The sequence below is a fragment of the Solanum stenotomum genome, chromosome 2 (assembly GCF_019186545.1).
Source record: "Solanum stenotomum isolate F172 chromosome 2, ASM1918654v1, whole genome shotgun sequence".
NCBI classification, from domain to species: domain Eukaryota; kingdom Viridiplantae; phylum Streptophyta; class Magnoliopsida; order Solanales; family Solanaceae; genus Solanum; species Solanum stenotomum.
In genome coordinates this window covers 54,374,976-54,387,537 of record NC_064283.1, presented here as the reverse complement: position 1 = coordinate 54,387,537, position 12,562 = coordinate 54,374,976, and the positions used below count along the sequence as shown (strand labels likewise).

General features: G+C 35.6%; 3 pseudogenes; 1 reads left to right on the top strand and 2 right to left on the bottom strand.

Annotated features, from left to right (window-relative positions):
* Positions 1 to 3,374: 3,374 nt before the first annotated feature.
* LOC125856108 (uncharacterized) lies at positions 3,375 to 4,004 on the bottom strand (annotated as a pseudogene).
* Positions 4,005 to 5,866: 1,862 nt separating this feature from the next.
* On the bottom strand, positions 5,867 to 6,564 carry LOC125856107 (probable protein phosphatase 2C 55; annotated as a pseudogene).
* Positions 6,565 to 10,453: 3,889 nt separating this feature from the next.
* Positions 10,454 to 11,302, top strand: LOC125856106 (probable protein phosphatase 2C 55; annotated as a pseudogene).
* Positions 11,303 to 12,562: the final 1,260 nt, after the last annotated feature.

Below are 12,562 nucleotides of genomic sequence, written 5' to 3'. Positions count from 1 at the left end.
CATCCCAGATGCCTCTAATGTTTCAAGTAGAAATGGATCACATTCTTGACGCCTCATAGAAATCTCAAAAATAAATTTATCAAAATGACCCAAGTGGTACGACATTCATTAAAACGAGTTTAGAATAGTAGCCAAGTGAAAATATCCCTTCTCCCTAAATGATAATGATGCAAAAATGCATGAACCAGGATCGTACTACAAAACACATGAGAATGAACAATCAATGCAATGCATGGCATCACCAACATTCTAACAAGGTACTAACAATTAGAAATATAATACCAAACCTACCACACTACCAAGGCGGAGAGTACTAACCTGGAATCCATCTGGTCCCTGACCACGGCTTGGGGCCAACAATATAAACACAAGCTCAATAAGTTATAACAAGCCTACCCCTAATCAATGAGAGAAGAAGTCAAGAAGAGCTTCTAAATCAACAAAGGGAGAAAAAAGTAACTCAAAGAACAACTCCTTACCCATACACACAACTCTGGTTTACAACTGAGCACAACTAAAGCAAACCTATGTCTACAACGAGCCACTAAGGTCTCAAGTACTAACAAAAGATAAATGACCCAATACAAGCCCTATAGGGAGCAACTTATAACTATAAGGGCGATAAAATACATCTAAAGATCAATCGTGGCCTAATGCCACAAGAATCAATCCTAACATGGCTAAACATGCTAAGGAAAACTACAAGGAAGTCTACAAGGCTAAACTAAGGTCCTTGTCACCCACAATATGCCCAACATTCCTACAAGAATCAATAAAAGGTAGAATAATAGAAAGAGGTCTAAAACCTAACAAATATGGTATTAAATCACATGTGATTCATACTAAACATTATCTAAGAAGCCAAATTAAAAAAATTGACCAAAGCCTACCTTAAAGCTTATCATGCATGGTCTTAATCCACCACACAAGAATTATCCACTTTTGAAATGCCTCTAAACAATACTACACTACCAAATTATTGATCACCACGTAAATACAGACATTTAGACACTAAATTCCCTATAATTAGAGAAGGACTCAAAAATTGAGTCAAAATGGAAATGTGCGATCCACACTGAAAATCCTAAAATTGAATCCATCAAAATTTCCTAATCGATTTACCGAGCATGTGTCCTGAAATGGGACACAATTTGATGCCCAGAACACCTTAAACAAGAACATGCAATTTGATTCAATATTAAAGAGATATGGGAGCCCCTTTGAGGAGAGAACTACCTAGAAATGATGCTCCCATCACTTCCATGAACACTTCGATATGTAACCACACCAATACTGGATGAAACGCATCTTGAATCACCCAAACTAGAGCACCCTAGCTTAACTTATCCATGTTTGAATATTGGAAAAAATGCTGAAAAATGAGTTGAAATAGGAGATATAACATCAGTGATGACCGCTAAAGCGGCTAACGGCCACCGCTAATGTGGTCAGCTCACCACAAAAGCAGCCCAACTCCGAAAGGCACCTGCCGCAAAAGTGGCATCCAAGACACAAACATAGCTAGTCGGCCGCTAACACGGCCTCCTCTCTTTCAAGGCTTGTCACTAAAGTGCCTCATAGGTCGCTAACACAGCTGTTGCAAAAGCGGTAAAGGGCAAGAAAGCTCCAAACTTTGAATGGACCTTGGAACTCATTTGAGGTTCAAACAACACAAACCAGATGTGCTACCCACTCTGAAAAGACATTCCAGACTCAACGAAACCATCAAAACATCTATCCAAGGTTGTCACAATGAAAAGTGGGTCTCACACCCAAGTTGCATTTTAAGCCAAAATTCATAATAGGGCTGAAATGAGACCGAAAGCCTCAGAATCTACATGAAAGGTCACTCTCAACTCAACTCCATGTTTCGAAACTAACAAAATTGTCTGAATTTCATTCTGAGGCTGTTTTCCAAATGTTTTGATCAAAATCAACCGTACAAACTCTAGAAGTTCCAAAACATTGAAACTTACACAAAACTCAAATGAACGGCCCAACAACCGAATTATCATTCCAGAAGTCAGTAATGACTTGGGATAGCTATAGGAAATCTCTAAATGTTGAATCAATCGGAAATGGAGGAACTAATCTGGAGGGTCAATACATTCAACTCACCAAGGCATGGATCAAGTGAAAATGTATCAAGGTGAACACCTAGAAACACTGCACCTACAAGTGCTTCAACATCACCAAGGCATGAAGCAAGTTCAAGTGTATCAAGAGGTGCACCTAGAACCAATGCACCTCTTTCTAACAAAAGACCAAGTGCATCAAGATCACCAAGGCATGGTGTTGCAAGGGGTGCTGGATTATCATCAAGAACTAGGAGTGGTAGAGAAAGAGATAGGGGAATGGGAAGTGGAGAGAGAGGCATTAATCATCCACTTTAAAGTTGGTTTACATGTTCTCAAGGTAGTACAACACATGTTCTAGGACAGAATGCAAATGTTGCACCAAAGGAAAGTGCTACTATGAGGAAAGGAAAGGGTGTTGGAAACACAACCCAATTTAAAAGGCCAAGAGTAACTGGAATGGGTATGTTTCAAGTTGAGAATGATTTCACAACTTTCAATGTAAGTATTGTGATGCATTCATAATGTTTGTTCTATAATAACTTGATAATGTTTGATCTCTAATAACTTTAAATCTCTAAAACTTTTGTAGCTTGGAATACCAAGTAACATAATATTATGGACTGGACCAAAACGAGTCTTTAAATCAGTATAGTTGTAACTGGAGATGTTGGTTTCAAACCACCAAGTGGATTGAAGTGGAAAGAAAATCAAGCAATCACAAAAATAAGGCTTCAGCAGATTAGAGATCAATCAAAGCTTTCAAACTCGAATACTTCCTCTTCTTCACAACCTCGAGACTCATGGAAACCATAATGTTGATATCAGTGGTGTTTGTTTAGTACTGTTTTGGTGCCACTACGATACTATTTTGTTTCTTGTTTGAAGGAGAAACAACTATTTCCTATTTTTTTGTTATATGTATGAAATAGTACTGAAATTATAGTATTTATGCAATGTTGAAGCTTTGTTTTGCTCTTTAGTTCACTTTCAGAATCGAAGTTGTTTTTGTTGGCCTACAATTATGAGTTGTGTTGTTTCTATGAAGCTTTATTTTTGTTTTAGTACTATTGTTAGTTGCCTCTTTTTACAATTTCGAGTTTGGTAGAACTCTTAAACTCAATGAATCATTGGTTTCGAGAAAAGAGCATAAAAGTAAAAAAAATTCAGACACAAGCGAATTCAAATTTTCATTATGGTAGATCAAATAGAGGTATTCAATACCACGCAAAATTATGCTTTATTACATATCATACTATGACAATTTCATTTGATTTGTATTCAACTTACGTACTTGGATTAGAAACTAACATATATAACAAAGACACAAATCTTCAAACATCAAAGGAATTTCCCAAAAAATCGACAGCTTCTTTTCTTCTTTTTCATCCCTTTCATATTCATTTGACTCTCTTTCAAATCACAAATTTCTTTTACATCGCCACGCTTCTTTTTTGAATTGATGTTGGGATTTTCATACCGAATTTGAAGACTTTCAACTTCATCCAAAAAAAAATTCTATTGTTTCGAATGTTCAATATCCAATGTCCATTGAATTCATGTTGGAATTATCAAGTTGTTCCAATTGCATCTTAATACACTCGTATTATTCTTCTAACTCCTTATTCTTTTTCACCAATATCGGAAGAATAAATTGAGATCTTTCGTCAACTCTCTCCTTGTCTCTCCATCAAAAAATTTGCAATTCATGGCCTCATTGTGAGGACAAGACCAAAATCTACTTCTTAGAATGCGATCTAACTAAGAGGTCTGCATTTGCAATAAGATTCCATACTTGCATCACACTTCAACATTGATCATATTCTCATCCGTACACAACTTATTCAACTCGGATTTTTTCATTCCTTACCTAACATTTATGCATAAAAATTGTGAAAGAAATTTTAAATCAGAACTAATAATCAACATAAAAAGGTATACGTATAAAGAATATACATAAAAATAACTTACATTCACAAATCAATGAGCTATTTGAGTCTGATTAAAAGCAATTTCAATTAAAATTTAAACTCATATATAAATGATAGGGGACCCAAGAAGATTATGAGCATCAATAGCAAAAAGTTATAAGAAAGTTCATCCAAACTCATGTAAGTGAACTTGATCAGGCTTATTTTACATCATCAATAAGCACAAACCATAAATCATAAACCTTAAACCCCTAAATAGAACTACTGGGGAAAAATACGGACAACTATGGCACGACCTTAGTCCTCTACTAAGCACACTGCATGGCACTTAACAACTCGCTCACGAATCTTTCATGATCTTGCAAGCTCAAGTAAGCCGTTTAAACACTAAGGGTGTGTTTAGTATGAAGGAAATTGTTTTCCTAGAAAATGTTTTCTTGGACAACAAATGGATTTCTAACTTATTTTCTCATGTTTGGTTGGTGAGTTGAAAATATTTTCTGGAAAATATATTTTAATATTTGTTGGTGAATGAAAAATATTTTTCATAATTTTTTTTATTTTTGGCGTGAGATTAAAAATTACTCTTTAGAAAATTAATTTTTGATCCGAAAATCAACCTCGATAATTGTTCTAGGACCCGACCACGACACCCAAACTAGGACAAGACCCCGATGAACGTTCTAAAATTCGACCCTGAGATTTGACCCAGACATTCGACCTAGGACATGATGCATGAAAAAAATTTTCAAAAACAATTTTTTTAAAAAAAATTCACGGGGTCGCGAGTGTGGGGGGTAGGGTAGCATAAAAAATGATTTTTTTCTAAAAATTTGAAATATTTTTCAAAAACAATTTTCTTTAATATTTTTTTTTGATGGGGTGGCCTGTGTAGCGGGAGAGGTTAGGGTAGGGTGGTAGCGGGGGGAGGGGGTAGGGGTAGGGGTGGTGTAAATATGATTTTTTTTAAATTTGAAATATTTTCCAAAAACAAATTTTTTTTTAAAAAAAAATGACGGGGACGGCCTGGGTGTTTAGGGAGGGTGGGGGGGTAGGGGTGGGCTATTTACCAAAACTATTTTTAAAAAAAAAAAATTAATGGGGGTGGCGGGGGGGATTGGCGTAAAAATTTAAAAAAATTAAAATATTTTTCAAAAGCAATTTTGTAGGGGGGTTGGGGGTAGGGGTGGTAGGGGTTGGGTGAGGTAAAAAAAATCTTAAAATTTGAAACATTTTTTTAAAATAACTTTTTAAATTTTTATTTTTTTTTTGTTAGAGGGGGGGAGATGGTTGGGGGTTAGGGATAAAAATATATTTGAAATTTTAAAAATAAGAAATTTTAAAATTTTAATTTATTTTTTGAGTGGGGAGGGTCGGGTATGCGGTATGGGTAAGGAAAAAAAATTAAAGGATGAAGTAGAGTTTTGGAAAATGTTTTTCTTAATTTTTGAAGGGAAGTTATTTTCCTTAAATTTGAGGAAAATGAGTTGATTTGGAAAAAAATTCCAAATATTTAAGACAAGCAAACATGGAAAAATTGGAAAATATTTTCCAAAAAATATCTTCATCCATACCAAACACACCCTAGATCACTACGGGAATGAAGAAAGACACAAAAGAATTACTTAAGAAGGATTTTGTATTCATTAAGACTGGGAAGAATTAGTTTTATTGCTTGATGTCATTACAAATGGGTGCCCCTCTAGGGGCTAATTTGAAAATATAAATTATGTACAAGACCCTATTCTAAAACTCTCTTTACAACTAGAAGAATCCAAGGATGTTCCATGCAAATCTATGGAATTCTAAGGTCTTTCAAGAAATTCTCCTTATATTTCTAGAATATTCCACTAAGGACTATTATTCTTCTAATCCACATGAACAATTTCTCCAAAATATTCCCAGTTCGCGCAAATCCATTAGCCCATCGCATACTAATTTCTCCGACTCTATGTTGTGAACATTATCGAACAATCCATCTGTAGACATCACTATCACATCCCTTGTTCTTACTATAACTTTAATTTCTTGTGCCACACTTGAATCATCAAATTTAACACCATTCCCTAACTGAAAATGATAATCGAATCCTTTTTGTTGAATTTCCAATTTGTAAACTATTACTCCGTCTCTTATAGCAACAAATCTGCTATCTCCAAGGTTGACGCATGTACAATATCACACATTATAGTCAAAATACAATTTGTTGACGAACCTTGGCATTTTGTGTTAAAATAAGCCTCATTGAGAATCTCCATTGGCTGAATTTTGTTCCTTCGATCTTTCTACTTGTGAATCGATACTTCAGCAATTCTAACAAACTGTCTTGAATATTCTCCAGAATCTATACCCTTTTCCGCCCAACCACCAACACCATCTGCTACACCTATGATTTCATCCTCTATACAAATAAAATGTGCATCTTCCCCAAGAGGCACTTTGTTAGATTTTGGTATGTAAAACGAGTCAGTCACCATCTTCATCTTGAAATTCCCATTAATAAAACTTGAGACATTAGTACTCTCACCGCAAAAGCTTAGATGCTCATCTATATCCATCTCGTCTACGACATGTATATCATCTATATACATCTAGTCTATAGCCATTAAATAAACTAGTAAAGAAGTGACAAAGCCAAAAATTTATAAAAGGGGATTCAAAAAGAATTACCAGAGTACTATCGCGCTTAGGACTTGAACTTGTGACCTAAACCAATTATTGAATTTCCTTTACAAAAAAAAATCAAATCTTGCTGGACTTCTTGATAAGAATATACTAGTTCATATATAATGAAAATAAATAAATTGTTTCCCATAATCGCGCAAAACGCCAAAACATTCTATGGACACTCAATTACACCTTGAGATACTACGTAATCTGAAACGACCCCAAAAATGCCCGAAAATGTGCTTTGGAAACACATATAATTGTAATTTCCATATATCTCAAAATCCGTGCATGATTTCGACAATCCGACTTCATATTCTTATTCAGGGGGTAAAATTGAGTGGGAAATGGGTCTAACCCGAATTTTAGAGCAACCGTATCAAAATTTGAAAATCGCAAAAAATGCGATTTTCAGGGTCAACTTTAAAGGGGCATATCTCTTAGCACACAAGGAACTGGAAGGGCCACTAACTATTAAATTAAATCCCTTCGAGTTATCTTTCCAATGCAATTGGTTTCACCTCATTTCGAGTTAGGATAAAGGAGTTATGACCATTTTCGTAANATAAGGTGATGAGGAGAATTGGCAAGGTAGCTTATGAGTTGGAATTGCCTAGCGAAATGAATTTGGTTCATCCGGTATTTCATGTGTCTATGTTGAGGAAGTGTGTGGGTGATCCGAATGCCATTGTGTCTCTTGATGTTGTGGGTGTTGTTGAAGATAATTTGACCTATGAAGAGGTTCCGGTCCAGATTTTAGATAGACAAGTGAAGAGGTTGAGAAACAAAGATGTGGCTTCCGTTAAAGTCCTTTGGAGAAATCAACAAGTTGAAAGTGCTACTTGGGAGGCCGAAGCGGACATGCAAAGGCGATATCCTTATCTTTTCCAATCCACTCAAGCCTAAGGTATTAATTTAAGCCCTTTATAAAATCTCAGGTCTTAAGTTCAGCCCCCATGTCATTGCATACATTCATGTTTAAATTGACAAGTTCATTGTGGTTTTACAACTATGTTGAGGTTTTTGAAATAAGATGTAAGTGCATTGTTGCATCCTTATGTGGGCTGATATTGCCATGTTTGTGTCCCTCATGTACGTTTCTTTGACATTCGGGGATAAATGTTCCCAAGGGGGAGATATTGAAACGACCCCAAAAATGCCAGAAAATGTGCTTCGAAAACACCTATAATTGTAATTTTCATATATCTCAAATTCCGTGCATTATTTCAGAAATCCGACTTCATATTCTTATTCAGGGGGTAAAATTGAGTGGGAAATGGGTCTAACCCGAATTTTAGAGCAACCGTATCAAAATTTGAAAATCGCAAAAAATGCGATTTTCAGGGTCAACTTTAAAGGGGCATATCTCTTAGCACACAAGGAACTGGAAGGGCCACTAACTATTAAATTAAATCCCTTCGAGTTATCTTTCCAATGCAATTGGTTTCACCTCATTTCAAGTTAGGATAAAGGAGTTATGACCATTTTCGTAAAACCTGTCCGGGCAGAATTGCAATTTCCAGAGAGCTAAGTTACTGTAGCGGGCTGGGACGTTTTTCTTTTCTAAAAAAGAGGATTGTCCCATACTTAGTTATATTTCTTTCTAGCTTCAAAACACTCAAAAACACTCACTAATCCCTCTCCAAAATTCCACCAAGATCTTCAACCAAATTCAAACATCTCAAGTTCTAATTCCGGATTCAAGACTCAATATCAAGCATCAATTCTCCATTCCAATCTTCATCAAGGATTCTCCAAAGTTTAGGTATGTGGGTTGATTGTGGAAACCTTCCTTTCCACAAGTCCAACCATTTATCCTCTATTTTACTTCAAGTTTATGGGTCCTTATGATCATTTATGAACTCTTGAATTATGGAATTACTACTACACATTCTATTATGGTCTATTTTTGCATATTATCATGAAATGGAATTATTATGTGATGTTTATGGTTTTCATGCTTCCATGATCAAATTATGAAGGTTGATATATATATGTATGTTGTTGGTGGGCTGATTTATATGTATTTCGGAATTGGTTGGACTTAGTACTCTTGAAAGACATGATTTTATCTACATGAACAATAGCCCACCATGTGTTTGATAAAATGTCATTTATAGAATTCATAGGAAATGGAAGGTCCAATGTACATCCTATGAGTCGGATGATTATATAATTATTGAAATGATGATGAAAGGGATACATGTATATGATTTTCTCTATATAGTGTTGTGAGTTGACCAAGCCTAGTACGGGGGGTAGTAGGCCCGTATAACCGAATCGAGGGGTTGGTACCTTGGTTGCCTAGTACGGGGGGTAGTAGGCCCATGTAACCACATCGAGGGGTTTGTACCTTGGTCCCTAGCTCGGGGGGTGGTAGGCCCGGGTAACCACATTGAGGGGTTTGTACCTCTTTCACCTCTCCAAGGGGGTGGTAGGCCTTGGAAAATACTATATTGATGGTCACTCACCACACATGTACTACGTCCCACTAAATATGATTTTTATGTAAGCATCATTATACATATCATTTCTCTAATGTGCTATCTGTCGGGTATGATTATGCATTTTTCCTATGATGTCCATCTATTGTAGCATTGCATTGCATCCCATATACTTAGTACATTCAAACGTACTAACGCATACTCTATGCCTACATGATGTCACCATGTAGGGACCGGAGCACCGCTTGACCGACCATCCTCCTCTGCGTGGCTAATACGATTTCCTATCAAGGTTATTGGTGAGTCCTCCATTCCGGGGACGTTGCTCATGATCTTTTGCTATATATAAGACTTTTCTTTTTAGTTATGTTTTGACTATGAGGGTGAGCCCGGTAGTTTGTCTTGGCCCTCGCTAAGTACTCATGTTTAGAGGTGGTGTTGGACAAGTTGTGTATTATGCTTGAGCTTGACTCATCAATGGTATTTATGTATTATTTCTTCCTTTTTTTTTCTCTTGCTCCCTTAGTCTCGATTTCCCCCTTTGATTATGCTTATTGCTTATGGCCATTTTAATTGCTTCCGCGACCAAGGATGTGTAATGATACGCTATGAGGCTTGTTTGGGGTTCCTTCGGGTTCCCCATTCGCCGGTCACGTCTAGGCCCTAGGCTTGGGTCGTGACATAATTTCTCTGTTTCAATATGTTTGACCAATTTGACTTGGCACAGAGCTTAAGAAAAGAAAGAAGAATTTTTAGTCTTGTGGTATAAAAATAAAGATATGTCAAATATATCAAAAAGTCCATTAATTTTATGGTCTAAAAGATATCATATGTAAAGTGGAAACTAAACAATTCCTAAAAAGTTTAAAATAAAGCAATTGTTAGTTTCGACTCTCCATATGACATGTTTAAGACCACAAAATCAATGGATATTTTAATACATTTGACACATCTTTACTTTTATACCACAAGATTCAAAAAGTTTTTTTTATTTCTTAAACTCCGTGTCAAGTCATATTAGTCAAACAACATGAAACCGAGAGATTACCTACTATTTCAAGGTGTTATTCAATGTCTATAAAATGTTTGGCGTTTTATGCAATTATGGGAAATGATTTATTTTTTTCATTATATATGAACTAGTGAATTCCCATGAAGAAATCCGTCAAGATTTGATTGTTTTTGTAAAGGAAATTCAATTATTGCTTTAGGTCACAAGTTCAAATCCTAAGCGCAATAGTACTCTGGTCATTCTTTTTGAATCCCCTTATATAAATTTTCGGCTCTGTCACTTCTTTACTAGTTTCCTAAATTGCTATAGACGAGATGGATATAGATGAGGTAGATGTTATAGACGAGATGGATATGGATAGGATCTAAGTTTTTGGGATGAAAATAGTAATGTCTCAAGTTTTATTAATGGGAATTTCAAGACGAAGATGGTGGCTGGCTCTTTTTACATACCAAAATCTAACAAAGCACCTCTTGGTGAAGATGCACATTTTACTTACATTGAGGAAGAAGCCATCGGTGTAGCAGATGGCATTAGTTGCTGGGCCAAAAAGGGTATCGATTCATGAGAATATTCGAGACAGCTGATTAGAAATGCTGATCTATCGATTCACAAGCAGCTTTATCAAAGGAACAAAACTCAGCCAATGGAAGTTCTCAACGAGGCTTATTTTAAAGCGGAATATCAAGGTTCGTGAACGGCTTATATTTTGACTTTAACATGTGCTATTGTACATGCGGTCAACATTGTAGATAGAAGAGTTGTTATAAGAGATGGAGTAATAGTTTACAAATCAGAAATTCAGAAAAAAGGATTCAATTATCATTTTCAGTTAGGAAATGGTGTTAAATTTGATGATCCAAGTGTGGCACACGAAATTAAAGTTACAGTAAGAACAGGGGATATGATAGTGATGGGTACAGATGGATTGTTCGATAACGCTAACGACATTGAATTTGAGAAATTAGTATGCGAGGGGCTAGTTGATTTGCACGAGCTGGGAACATTTCGAAGATCTTAGCACAAAAGATTGCAGAATATGCACTGCAGAATTCAGAAAGTATAAATATTTATACACCGTTTACCATAGACTGCCTCAAAGTTGGCAAAGATAGTGTTGGTGGAAAGAGTGATGACATTACAGTGATAGTTGCTCGTATTTTCCCCCGATAGTTCTATTTAGGGGTTTAAGGTTTAGGATTTATGGTTTGTGCTTATTGATGATGTAAAATATGTCTGATCAAATTCGCTAACATGAATTTGGATGAACTTTCTTATATTATTTGCTATTGATGCTCATAATCTTCTTGTGTCCCCTTTCATTCCTATATGAGTTTAAATTTTAGTTCGTGTATATAAAACAATTAGACTATCAAATTACTTATAAGTCAAATCTCATGATAAACGTTAAAAACACTTGGTTACATAGTAAACAGTTCAATGCTTTGTTTCCCCTACATAGATAAGAGTAGTCTACTAAGCAAATAGGCAAAAAACAAAGACCTGTTGATCCATATGAAACAATAGTTTATTTTTTGACCCCTTTTCCTAGATGTTGTTTGGTCACTAAACCCAAAGACTGAGGAATTAACTAGGATGGACTGGATCGAACCTAGGGAAACTCCTGGTCCTAGGGAGCATTTCCTCTTTAATGAGCCCTACACAATACAAATCTGGATTAGTCAAGCTAATGGAAGGTATCGCGATCATAGTATGTAAATGTACCGTATGTGCTTATTTGCATTTTGGAACCTCATTTGCAAGTTCTAAACTATCGAGCAACTTAAGCTTACAGCCACCTAATTTGTCATTGTTGTCCTTGCTCTCTAGTGTCACCCATTTATTTAACTACATATGCCTCATCTCCATCTAATTCTTCTAATTTTCCATTTAACTGTTTTGATTCTAGCTACCAAGGTATCCCTTTCGGTGGGAACTCCATGTGGATAATATTCCTTTTCTTTTAATGTAAAGGATAAGTTAGATCTTTTAACTCTCCATAATTAATCTATATGAACATTGCTAACTCGTTAGTATATGTGAAATAGGAGAGTTAAATAGTCAAACATAATTGGTTCACATTTATCTCAAGTGTAAATTTCTTAACTTCGTAAGAAATTATAGGACGTATTCAAAAGACTTGATGCTACTTTTGTATTATGACAAATTTGTCATTAAAGTAAGAGAACATTTATTATACGTTAGGTTCTTACATTCTTTTGATGGATGAAAACGTAAATGTATCATTTGGGAGCTAACTACAGAGAATATCAAAAACCAAAGTCATTTCTTTCATTTACTATCTCCTTCACTAATTATTTTATTGGTTTAAATAATCACTCTTCCTATTGTGGATTTCTGGGCAATTGTTTTTGTGCAACTCCAAACTTTCGGCCACTAGTGCATTTTGAGAGTAACTGTGAAACTTTGGGG